The sequence below is a fragment of the Dunckerocampus dactyliophorus genome, chromosome 8 (assembly GCF_027744805.1).
Source record: "Dunckerocampus dactyliophorus isolate RoL2022-P2 chromosome 8, RoL_Ddac_1.1, whole genome shotgun sequence".
NCBI lineage: Eukaryota > Metazoa > Chordata > Actinopteri > Syngnathiformes > Syngnathidae > Dunckerocampus > Dunckerocampus dactyliophorus.
In genome coordinates, this window is record NC_072826.1 from 2723064 (window position 1) to 2734086 (window position 11023).

The window sequence follows — 11023 nt, forward strand, 5'->3', positions numbered from 1 at the left end:
TACCACCTTCTAAATATGTTTTTTAAACATTATTGGAGCCCTCTAGATATGAAATAACATCCCATAGTCACTTTTCCGCTGGTCTTACCCAATATATTAGACATGCTAAGAGCAAATAAGACAAGAGCAAATAAACTCACACGGGTTGGCATTGGGACAGTTCCTTCTTCTTGTTCTTATTTTTACTTTTCCTGTGGTGGCTATTGTCTCATCAGTGTAACATTACGGACACCCGTGTATGACGTCTTTCAGTGCTTCTTCTCAATGCCACATATTTGTATTTTACTCCATGTAGCCATTTTATGCTTGAAAATGCTTAATTTAGGCCAAAAATATGTAAAATGTTCTTAAATATGCACATATATATATACTGCTCAAAAAAATTAAAGGAACAGTTGGAAAACACATCAGATCTAAACTGGGGGAAAAATGATGTTGAATATGTTTCCTGATAATAAGTGGGTGATGTATTAGTAACAAAATGATGCCACATCATTTGATAGAAATGAAAATGATCACCCTATAGAGGGGGGAATCAAAGACACCCCAAAAATGAAAGTGAAAAAATGATGCAGCACACTGGTCCATTTGGCTAAAATGTCATTGTAGCAACTCAAAATGATTCTCAGTAGTTTGTGTGGCCCCCACGTGCTTGTACGCATGCCTGACAACGTGGGGGCATGCTCCTAATGAGACTACGGATGGTGTCCTGGAGGATCTCCTCCCAGATCTGGACCAGGGCATCCATGAGCTCCTGGACAGTCTGAGGAGCAACCTGGCGGCGCCGGATGGACCTAAACATAATGTCCCAGAGGTGTTCTATTGGGTTTAGGTCAGGTGAACGTGGGGGCCAGTCAATGGTATCAATTCCTTCATCCTCCAGGAACTACCTGCATACACTAGCCACATGAGGTCGGGCATTGTCGTGGACCAGGAGGAACCCAGGTCCCACTGCACCAGCGTAGGTTCTGACAATGGGTCCAAGGATTTCATCCCGATACCTAATAGCAGTCAGGGTGCCGTTATCTAACCTGTAGAGGTCTGTGCGTCCTTCCAGGGATATGCCTCCCCAGACCATCACTGACCCACCACCAAACCGGTCATGCTGAATGATGTTGCAGGCAGCATAACGTTCTCCACGACATCTCCAAACCCTTTCACGTCTGTCGCATGTGCTCAGGTTGAACTTGCTCTCATCAGGGAAGAGCACAGGGCACCAGTGGTGTAGTTGCCAATTCTGGTGGTCTATGGCAAATGCCAGTGAAGCTCTACGGTGCTGGGCAGTGAGCACAGGGCCCACTACAGGACGTCGGGCCCTCAGGCCACCCTCATGGAGCCTGTTTCTGATTGTTTGGTCAGAAACATTCACACCAGTGGCCTGCTGGAGGTCATTTTGTAGGGCTCTGGCAGTGCTCATCCTGTTCCTCCTTGCACAAAGGAGCAGATACCGATCCTGCTGAGGGTTGAAGGACCTTCTACGGCCCTGTCCAGCTCTCCTGGAGTAACTCCCTGTCTCCTGGAATCTCCTCCATGCGTCCAGGTACCTCAGTGATGCCCTGGTCCAGATCTGGGAGGAGATCCCCCAGGACACCATCCGTAGTCTCATTAGGAGCATGCCCCCACGTTGTCAGGCATGCGTACAAGCACGTGGGGGCCACACAAACTACTGAGAATCATTTTGAGTTGCTACAATGACATTTTAGCAAAATGGACCAGTGTGCTGCATCATTTTTTCACTTTCATTTTTGGGGTGTCTTTGATTCCCCCCTCTATAGGGTGATCATTTTCATTTCTATCAAATGATGTGGCATCATTTTGTTACTAATACATCAGCCACTTATTATCAGGAAACATATTCAAGATGATTTTCCCCCCAGTTTAGATCTGATGTGTTCCTTTTAATTTTTTTGAGCAGTGTGTATATATATATATATATTTTTTTTTTCTAATGATTGCTAATGGCTGTAGTCAACCACCCAACAGTGAATGATTTTATTAATTCATATATTTTAAAAAACCATGACAGAGTGAAGTCACGATTTTGGAAGCGTTAGGTGGCGTGGGACGAGCGCTCTGTGCTTATTACTGCCACCACATCTCTTATTTTATTTTCGGGAGTGGGGAAAAAGCTGTTTATTTGGTGTGTGCCGTTTTATTCAAGTCAACCTGGCAATTAAGGTGGTCATGCTAATGCCGCCATTGGTATTCACCAGCGTGATTGATGAATGAATTAAACTTCACGCCTGTAGGGGGACCCCTGGAGTACAGCAAATCCTGAATATATTCCTTCCAGTTCCTCTAATGACTGCAGGATCCTACTTGATTAAGGTTATTCAGAGATAATGGTCTTTTGTTGCCGTCATGCCACTATGTTGTGCTATTTTAATAACAGCTTTAGATTTCTAATGGGTTCAATAGCGGGCCACCTCCAAAGACACGTGGTGATTATATGCTTACACAAGCCCATTGTTGATATTTTCAGGCTCAGTGATAGACTCGCTAATTGCCAAGACTGTAAAAGCGCAAGTGCGGAGTTTGTTTAAGAATTTATTTTATTCTCTGTCTGTTGTTTAGATATAGCTGGCCCGGCGATGGAGCTTTGGCACTTTAAACAAACGGCAGAGCTAATTGGACAAGTGGCTTTTATTTCATTGTAAAAAGCGCTGTGATTATTCAAAATATTGATTGGGTGTTGTAGGAAGATTCCACGCAGTTGACGGATTAGTAAGAAGCGTAATCGGTGAAAGTTCAAATGTAATTTTATTACTGCTGTATGGAATCTGTTGAAAGTAGCTATTGTGTATGTAAGCCAGAGTTTGCCTACAGGCAGCTTATCTTCCATTGTCATGCCGATGTCATGTCAGGATGCTTGTGAGTTCAATCCTGGAGAGTTTGTTGGATTTACCATCGCAAGACTCCCTCACACAGTCAAGGGACTTCTTGTTTGATGCACTTCACCGTTTGATAGAAGCTGAGGGCAATCGGAGGTACTGATGTGACCATTACAACACGTGTGTGTGTGTGTGTGTGTGTGTGTGTGTGTGTTTGCGTGAACTCGGGACCACCAGCTCATTTCACACATCGACAGACATCAAAGAGAGTTTGAATTAACCTCGTGTGTCCACTCTGTATTCCAGCCACAATTTCACGTTCCCGTCGCTCCACCGCGCTGACATTCATATTGAAATGAACAGATGGAGGTTTTGCCCTCCAACACGTCGCCATTCCTTCGTTGCGGGAAGATCAAACTTCAAACAGGCAAAACTGACCAAAAAAAAAAAAAAAGTATGAAAAATGGAAACGTGTCCTTGCAGGTGGTGCGGTTGTGTGTCATCACAAGTGGTGCTGAGGTGATTTGTGTTTCTGCAGAAGTGGGAATCCTGATAAAAGTGGGTTAAGTGGGATTTTATTATTGTTCTGCAAAATGCCTCCTGTTCTCCTTGATGAGACGCTGCTGAGATGTCAAAGCTTAGCTCTTTGCATCTTTGCAAGTCCGTAACTGTACGACGCCACATTGCTCGCTTGGTGCCAATCCGTTCATTCACATTCAAAATGGTTTCCAAAACTAAACAAATCGTAGGTTTGACCCCGGAGTCAAAGGCTGAATCAGGATAAATGGAGTGGACACCCCATTGGTTCTTTGTGTAAGCTAACTCTTCTACTCCTGAACCACCGCAAAAGTGAAAGTTTGTCACAGCTTACACCCTGACTAGGCCTGCAACTAACGATTATTTTCTTAGTCGAGTCATCGAGTCATCTGAAGTCATCCGGTAATCAGTTAGGCCAGGGGTCGGCAACCTTTAGCATCAAAGGAGCCATTTGGGCACGTTTCCACTGAATTGAAACCCACTGGAGACACAAAACCTATTTGACCACTAAATTAAGGTAATGCGACATATATAATTTCCTTAAGCGTATTGTCACGTTGCTTTTCAGTCTTCCTGTTCGTCCTGGCGGAGTGATGAGCCACACCTGTTGCCACCTGGCAGTTAGTCACGTTACTTAAGCCCTTCTCTGAAGCCTTCTCCACCGATTTCAGATTAACATTCACAATAAAAGTGTTGTAGGGCTTCAGGTACTTCCAATTCCAGTCCCACTCTCCGACAAGGGAAGTGAAATAGTTGACCAACATCAAGTTGGCAGACCAGGAAACACTGACTCTTGCACATTGGCGGAGAATTGCATGGCACATGCTCAACTCGTGCGCAGAACTTTGAAAGGCTCATGATTGCGTCAGAAGAGACTGCGTAGTGAAAACCATAAACCAGTTGGAGCCACAGCAGAAGGATGAAAGACTTTGCAGATTTTCAATCTGGCCCTACACCAGGGGTCAGCATCTTTTAGCATCAGAGGAGCCGTTTGGGCCCATTTCCACCAAATCGCTGTTATTAAAACCCCAGGTTTGACCCCATAAATCGGATTGAGTTGTAATTTCTCACACTATGCTGTACGAAACAGCGATCTCGAGGGTGTTTAGGCAGGCAAATCGCCATGAAATTTGGTCCACCCTTTTAGTTGACTGACAAGCAAATCTGTGATTGCTTGATAAACATGGCAGCCATCAAGTGAAACGTCTTTGTGGGGGCACGGGCGTGACTGCGTGACTTAACAGTTGTAATTGTCCATAAGTCATTGACCATTTGTCTAACGATCATACAACTTTGAGGATATCTGTATGCTAGCATGTCTTACAAAAGTATTTTGACCCCAAACCATAGGGGGTGCCACGTGTGTACAGTTCAGGGATATCCAGGGATTGCTGTGGTAGACTGGGATGCATGAATCAGTCATCTTCTTTCCTTAAGCATCTAGTATTGAATTCTATATTGTTTTCATTGATCTGGCCAACTTCAATTTCCAACAGAGGCGGGATACGGCAATAAAGTAGGCAAAACAGTGGGTGTGTATGGTGATGATGATTTCCGTGCTGTTTAAAGGTCTAAAGATGGCTGCCATGCAAGGAAAACGATCACATACATCCGTGTATTTTTAATATCCCTGGGACACCATGACAGCGATCCGGTAAACACATTCATATTTCATTAACGTGCCCTCTTCTCCTCCTCTTCCTCCTCCTCCTCCTCCTCCCTGATGGCCTTTTATTGTCTCCTCTAGAGGCTGCACAGCAATCCACTTACCTCACCTCATCTTACTGTATTACCTGCAAACACACGCTTGGGTGCATTGCTATAAATAGGGTTGTAGACTTCTTATTGTAATTTAGCATACACTTAGCAAGGTTATATGTACTCTATCTATTGCAATCTATCGGAGCACTTGTGCTTGTAATGCACCCCCATTCTGATTCCTCCAACCCATAAACTGCATGTATATTAAACACTACAATACCAAAGCAACAATATTACTGTATTTCATCACTTGTAATAACTGTCAGTGTGCAGAGGTCTGCTTGTCAGAAAACGTGCGTGGGAGCATTTTTTTTTTATTTTTTATATCCCATGCTGGCCCTCGTATTGTTTCTCCACCGCTTTTCAATACAGACCCACGCAATGACAACACAATGAGAGAAAGAAGCGTTGCATAACTTCCAGGCCTGGAGGCGGCATCACTAGAGGAGGTTCAATTTGGGAGTTTTTAGCTTTTAACACTCATCAACCACTAATTTCATTGCAGGCATCTGACATCTCTGATTCTTCCCCCCCCCCCGTTAGACATGGCACTTCTCCAGTTACAGCTCAGAAGGCAAAAATATCTGTTGTCATTTAGAAAGTGCAAACAGCAGACTGAGCTAGACACTAAAACTATACCCCTGTTTATATCTCATGTTAGATTGACATAGTGCTCCAAATGTGTTTGTTAAACTCAACTGCAAGGACAAAGCGGTGTTTTTTGGGAAGCAGACGGCTGTTAATTTGCAAAAACTCATGATGAATAACTTACTTTTTTAATGATTTGGACTGCATGAGAAAGTGGAGCTGCCAAATGGTCGTTATTAAAACGTGACAAGATTTCTTATAAAAACAAACGTGGGTCTCATGGGCATCAAGCCTGGGCCGATAAATATATAAATTAATCACACAATAAATAAAAATCAACTGTCCTTTATCTTTCTGTTCATAAAATACAGTAACAATCAGCATATTTCATACATAATTGCAAACGGTGATTAATCTTGATTAACTCATTCAATCGCAGCCATTGTTCAAAATTCAACCCCTTCAGTACCGGTCATTGTAGACTGACTTTTAAAGGCACACAGAATATTCCATTCCATTCCATTCCATTTTCCTCCGCTTATCCGGGTCCGGGTCGCGGGGGCAGCAGTCTCAGTAGGGAAGCCCAGACTTCCCGATCCCCGACCACCTCCTCCAGCTCCACCGGGAGGACACCAAGGCGTTCCCAGGCCAGCTGTGAGACATAATCCCTCCAGCGTGTCCTAGGTCTTCCCCAGGGCCTATTGAATATTGTTTTTGCTATATAAACATGGAACGATTGGACTCTTGTCTTTCATCAGGAAAAAAAATTAAAAATTGCTTCTACCTTTTTCAGTAATCAGCAGTTAGACCATAAGTCAGTTTCAGGAAAATATCAGCTCCCAACAAAACAGGGAGAAAAACAGCTTTTTGTTACATAACTTTCACCATGACATAAATTTTAAATCCTTTTTGAAAGCTCCAATATCAAAACAAGTGCACCACAACATAAACAACAAAAGGGTTGTTTTTACATCAAAATAACAATTTATTTACAAATATAACACCAACTATTTACAATTTTCACATTTGGAAGTAAACAGCGTGTGCGCACGTGTGTGCATGTGCATGCGTTAACATTTCCCTACAATGTGTAGCCTTCTGCAAGCTGCACTCCTCCACGCTCTCTCACTTCCTCCTTGCTGTCGAGTGTGTTAATACATGCAAAAGATCCATGCTGAGCTCTTATAAAATGCCTTTCTTCCACCTTGTGGCCTTTTTTATGACTTAAAACTGATGTAACAGTGACCTCTTTTTAAGTGTGCAATTGCGTTATCACCTCTTTGCTTCTTGCGCACGTCTTTGGGAGCGAGCATTTGGGTTTATTGAATTAATTTATTGTTATTGAATGAGTTAACTCATGTGAAAACTGTGGTTAATTTGATTAAAATGTTTATGCGATTGGCTGGCGACCAGTCCAGGGTGTACCCCGCCTGTCGCCCGAAGTCAGCTCGGATAGGCTCCAGCATGCCCCCGCGACCCTAAAGAGGAGAAGTGGTATAGAGAATGGATGGATGGATGTTTAATCCTTTGACAGCCCTAAAACATGGCCAACATGACATGAGCTGTAGAAAGTTATATTATCTGTTCTGCAAACTTCTGCGAAGACATCTATCCAGCTAATAGCGTGTCGCTTCGTCTTCTTCTACACACAAAGCAATTCAATGACCACAATCGCCCCCTAGTGTTCGTAGTGTTTTTTTCGAAGAAGCACACGAAGAACCAGTTTTTGTGCAGTTTGGTTTGTAATTGTGAAATATACAAATTTTTTATGCAATGTGTTTGTTTAAACCACTATTTTTAACATGCTATTATATGCTTCTATATATGCTATTATATGCTATTATATGCTTATATATATATATATATATATATTTAGATATAGTAGCAACATTTTAAAGCAGCTTCACAGGTAGCTAAAGCTGCTGGACCACTTGTGGTTGTTCATATTCAGTGACTGCCATCTTGTGCAGTCAACTCATTCAATACAAGACCAAAAGACCAAAGACGTAGTTATACCATTTTATAAACCCAAGCGCCCGAGCCCAACAACATATTTATACATCTTTTACGCTTCTTTGCGCGAGATGACGCAACTCCCCACTAATGCATTTCACTTCAGAGCCATTTTTAAGCCATAAAAACGGCCACGAGGTGGCAGAAGTGCATTTGATAAGAGCTCGGCAGAGATCATGTGGACAGAAAATACACACGTGACGGCAAGGAGGAAGTGAGAGATCGTGGAGGAGTGTAGCATGCAGTAGGTGATAAAATACAGTCAAACCTGTCTTAGCGGCCACCTTTATAGAAAGGCCACCTGCCTATAGCAACCACTGAAAAATCCCCCGCAGCAAATTTACATGTTATAGACCCTGTGTATAGCAGTCACCTGTCCAACGCGGCCAGCGGCCACCCATTTTGTCTCCCTTGGTCAATATCTGACTGCATATAGCGGCCAAATTACCAACTCAAGTAGAAGCTTCATGCACGAAAAAGTTTTGTTTTTCAATCAATGAAGCCGTCGTGTGTAGACTTTAATTACTGAGTCCTAGCTCAGTCACAATCATTCACAAGATCCACACAAACTGTCAGTTGTTCCACATAAAAAAGCCGTCTTCTTTTGAGCTTGCTATTTCCTGGTCAAACATGTAACTTAAGAGCATTTGCACCAAAACATTACCGCAAAGTATGCTGGGAACAGGACGTGCTCCCAGCGACGCTACAATAAAAAAAAAAAAAACATACGCTAGCATGCATGCGGCAGCGGGAGCAAAACTGAGTTGGGTTGTACTTAATTGAAGTATTTTAGAATGTACTCACGTTATTTTTCATCAATCCTCATCCACAAATCCATCAAAGTCCTCATCTTCTGTATTCGACACAAACAAAGCCGTCTTCTTTTCCGTTCGCTACTAGTCTGTTAACTTGTCAGTGTTATTCAGCTCCGAAGCAAAGAAGGAAACTTCTCCTGTTGCTTCTGCCAACTTTATTTACTGAACGCGGCCACCAGACAGCAGCTCAGAACACACACACATCTCTCAGCATCGTCTCTCCTTCCTGCTTGCCCACAAGGGAAAGGTTAAACAAGCCCCACTACATAGCTGTCCAGCCAATGCCTGTAAGAAATGACACCGTTTATTTCCTGGTGTGCACTGGTCAATACTGTAATGCCGCTTGTTGTGGGGAAGGAGAGACTCACGTCGCCGATGCACTTTAATGGCTTTATTAACAGCGGAGAACACTGCAGGACTTTACATCCACGCCAACATAAACACACTTCCCAACTCTCTCCAAACTCACAGCGAGCACTGAGCTTAGCTCTCCTGCTCGGGACGCCCACCGTCACTTCCCGTCACTTCCTGATGAACTAAAGCTGTAATGACACTCTGCCATATAAAAAGTAAAATATAAAAAACAAGCATAAGACATTACTAGCACAGCTTTGTTCTGTGGGTCGTGGATATATTCTATCAGTTATTATTAAGCCTCTAGCTTCCTTTTAGTAAGTAAAAACCTTGGCTATGATTGCACTACATTGTCATGTAGACCTACAAAGTACACTTGGAAGAACAAGAGGTGAATAAATGTATTGCAACTGATGTGAAACTGATGAGGGGTAGGATTAAATAAGCTTTGCTTCTTCCTACTCCTTTTTGGACATGCAAAATTGTGAATTGTACTATGTGATGTGCTACTGTTTGACTCATGCATGTTCAGGATTAAAACCATGAACCATGAACCACGATAATAACAAGCCTAGTAGTGCTGTACAACTTTTATCCGCAGTCCGCAGTGCCCTCTACTGGTCAACATTATTCTTTTTTCCCCCTTTTTTTCTTTTTTTTTCCTCTACTGATCAACATTCAAACTGGACGCCAACCTGTCTATAGAGGCCACCTGTCTATAGCGGCCACTTTTGCAGACTCCCTCTAGTGGCCGCTATAGACAAGTTTGACTGTAGTAACAACAAATAGTTCATGGTGTTATATTTATATACTGGGGGAAAAATTATCTTGAATATCTTTCCTGATAATAAGTGGGTGATGTATTAGTAACAAAATGATGCCACATCATTTGATAGAAATGAAAATGATCACCCTATAGAGGGGGGAATCAAAGACACCCCAAAAATGAAAGTGAAAAAATGATGCAGCAGACTGGTCCATTTAGCTAAAATGTCATTGTAGCAACTCAAAATGATTCTCAGTAGTTTGTGTGGCCCCCACGTGCTTGTACGCATGCCTGACAACGTCGGGGCATGCTCCTAATGACACTACGGATGGTGTCCTGGGGGATCTCCTCCCAGATCTGGACCAGGGCATCCATGAGCTCCTGGACAGTCTGAGGAGCAACCTGGCGACGCCGGATGGACCTAAACATAATGTCCCAGAGGTGTTCTATTGGGTTTAGGTCAGGTGAACGTGGGGGCCAGTCAATAGTATCAATTCCTTCATCCTCCCGGAACTACCTGCATACACTAGCCACATGAGGTCGGGCATTGTCGTGGACCAGGAGGAACCCAGGTCCCACTGCACCAGCGTAGGTTCTGACAATGGGTCCAAGGATTTCATCCCGATACCTAATAGCAGTCAGGGTGCCGTTATCTAATCTGTAGAGGTCTGTGCGTCCTTCCAGGGATATGCCTCCCCAGACCATCACTGACCCACCACCAAACCGGTCATGCTGAATGATGTTGCAGGCAGCATAACGTTCTCCACGGCATCTCCAGACCCTTTCACGTCTGTCGCATGTGCTCAGGTTGAACGTGCTCTCATCAGTGAAGAGTACAGGGCACCAGTGGTGTAGTTGCCAATTCTGGTGGTCTATGGCAAATGCCAATCGAGCTCTACGGTGCTGGGCAGTGAGCACAGGGCCCACTACAGGACGTCGGGCCCTCAGGCCACCCTCATGGAGCCTGTTTCTGATTGTTTCGTCAGAAACATTCACACCAGTGGTCTGCTGGAGGTCATTTTGTAGGGCTCTGGCAGTGCTCATCCTGTTCCTCCTTGCACAAAGGAGCAGATACCGATCCTGCTGAGGGTTGAAGGACCTTCTACGGCCCTGTCCAGCTCTCCTGGAGTAACTACCTGTCTCCTGGAATCTCCTCCATGCGTCCAGGTACCGCAGTGATGCCCTGGTCCAGATCTGGGAGGAGATCCCCCAGGACACCATCCGTAGTCTCATTAGGAGCATGCCCCCACGTTGTCAGGCATGCGTACAAGCACGTGGGGGCCACACAAACTACTGAGAATCATTTTGAGTTGCTACAATGACTTTTTGGCAAAATGGACCAGTGTGCTGCATCATTT

The 11023-nt window shown here is 43.9% G+C and overlaps 1 protein-coding gene across 4 annotated transcripts in view; it reads left to right on the top strand.

Moving 5' to 3' along the window:
- The window catches only part of cacna2d2a (calcium channel, voltage-dependent, alpha 2/delta subunit 2a), a 211760-nt gene that overhangs the window by 21379 nt on the left and 179358 nt on the right, over nt 1-11023 (top strand). The gene's annotated exons all lie outside the window — the stretch shown is intronic.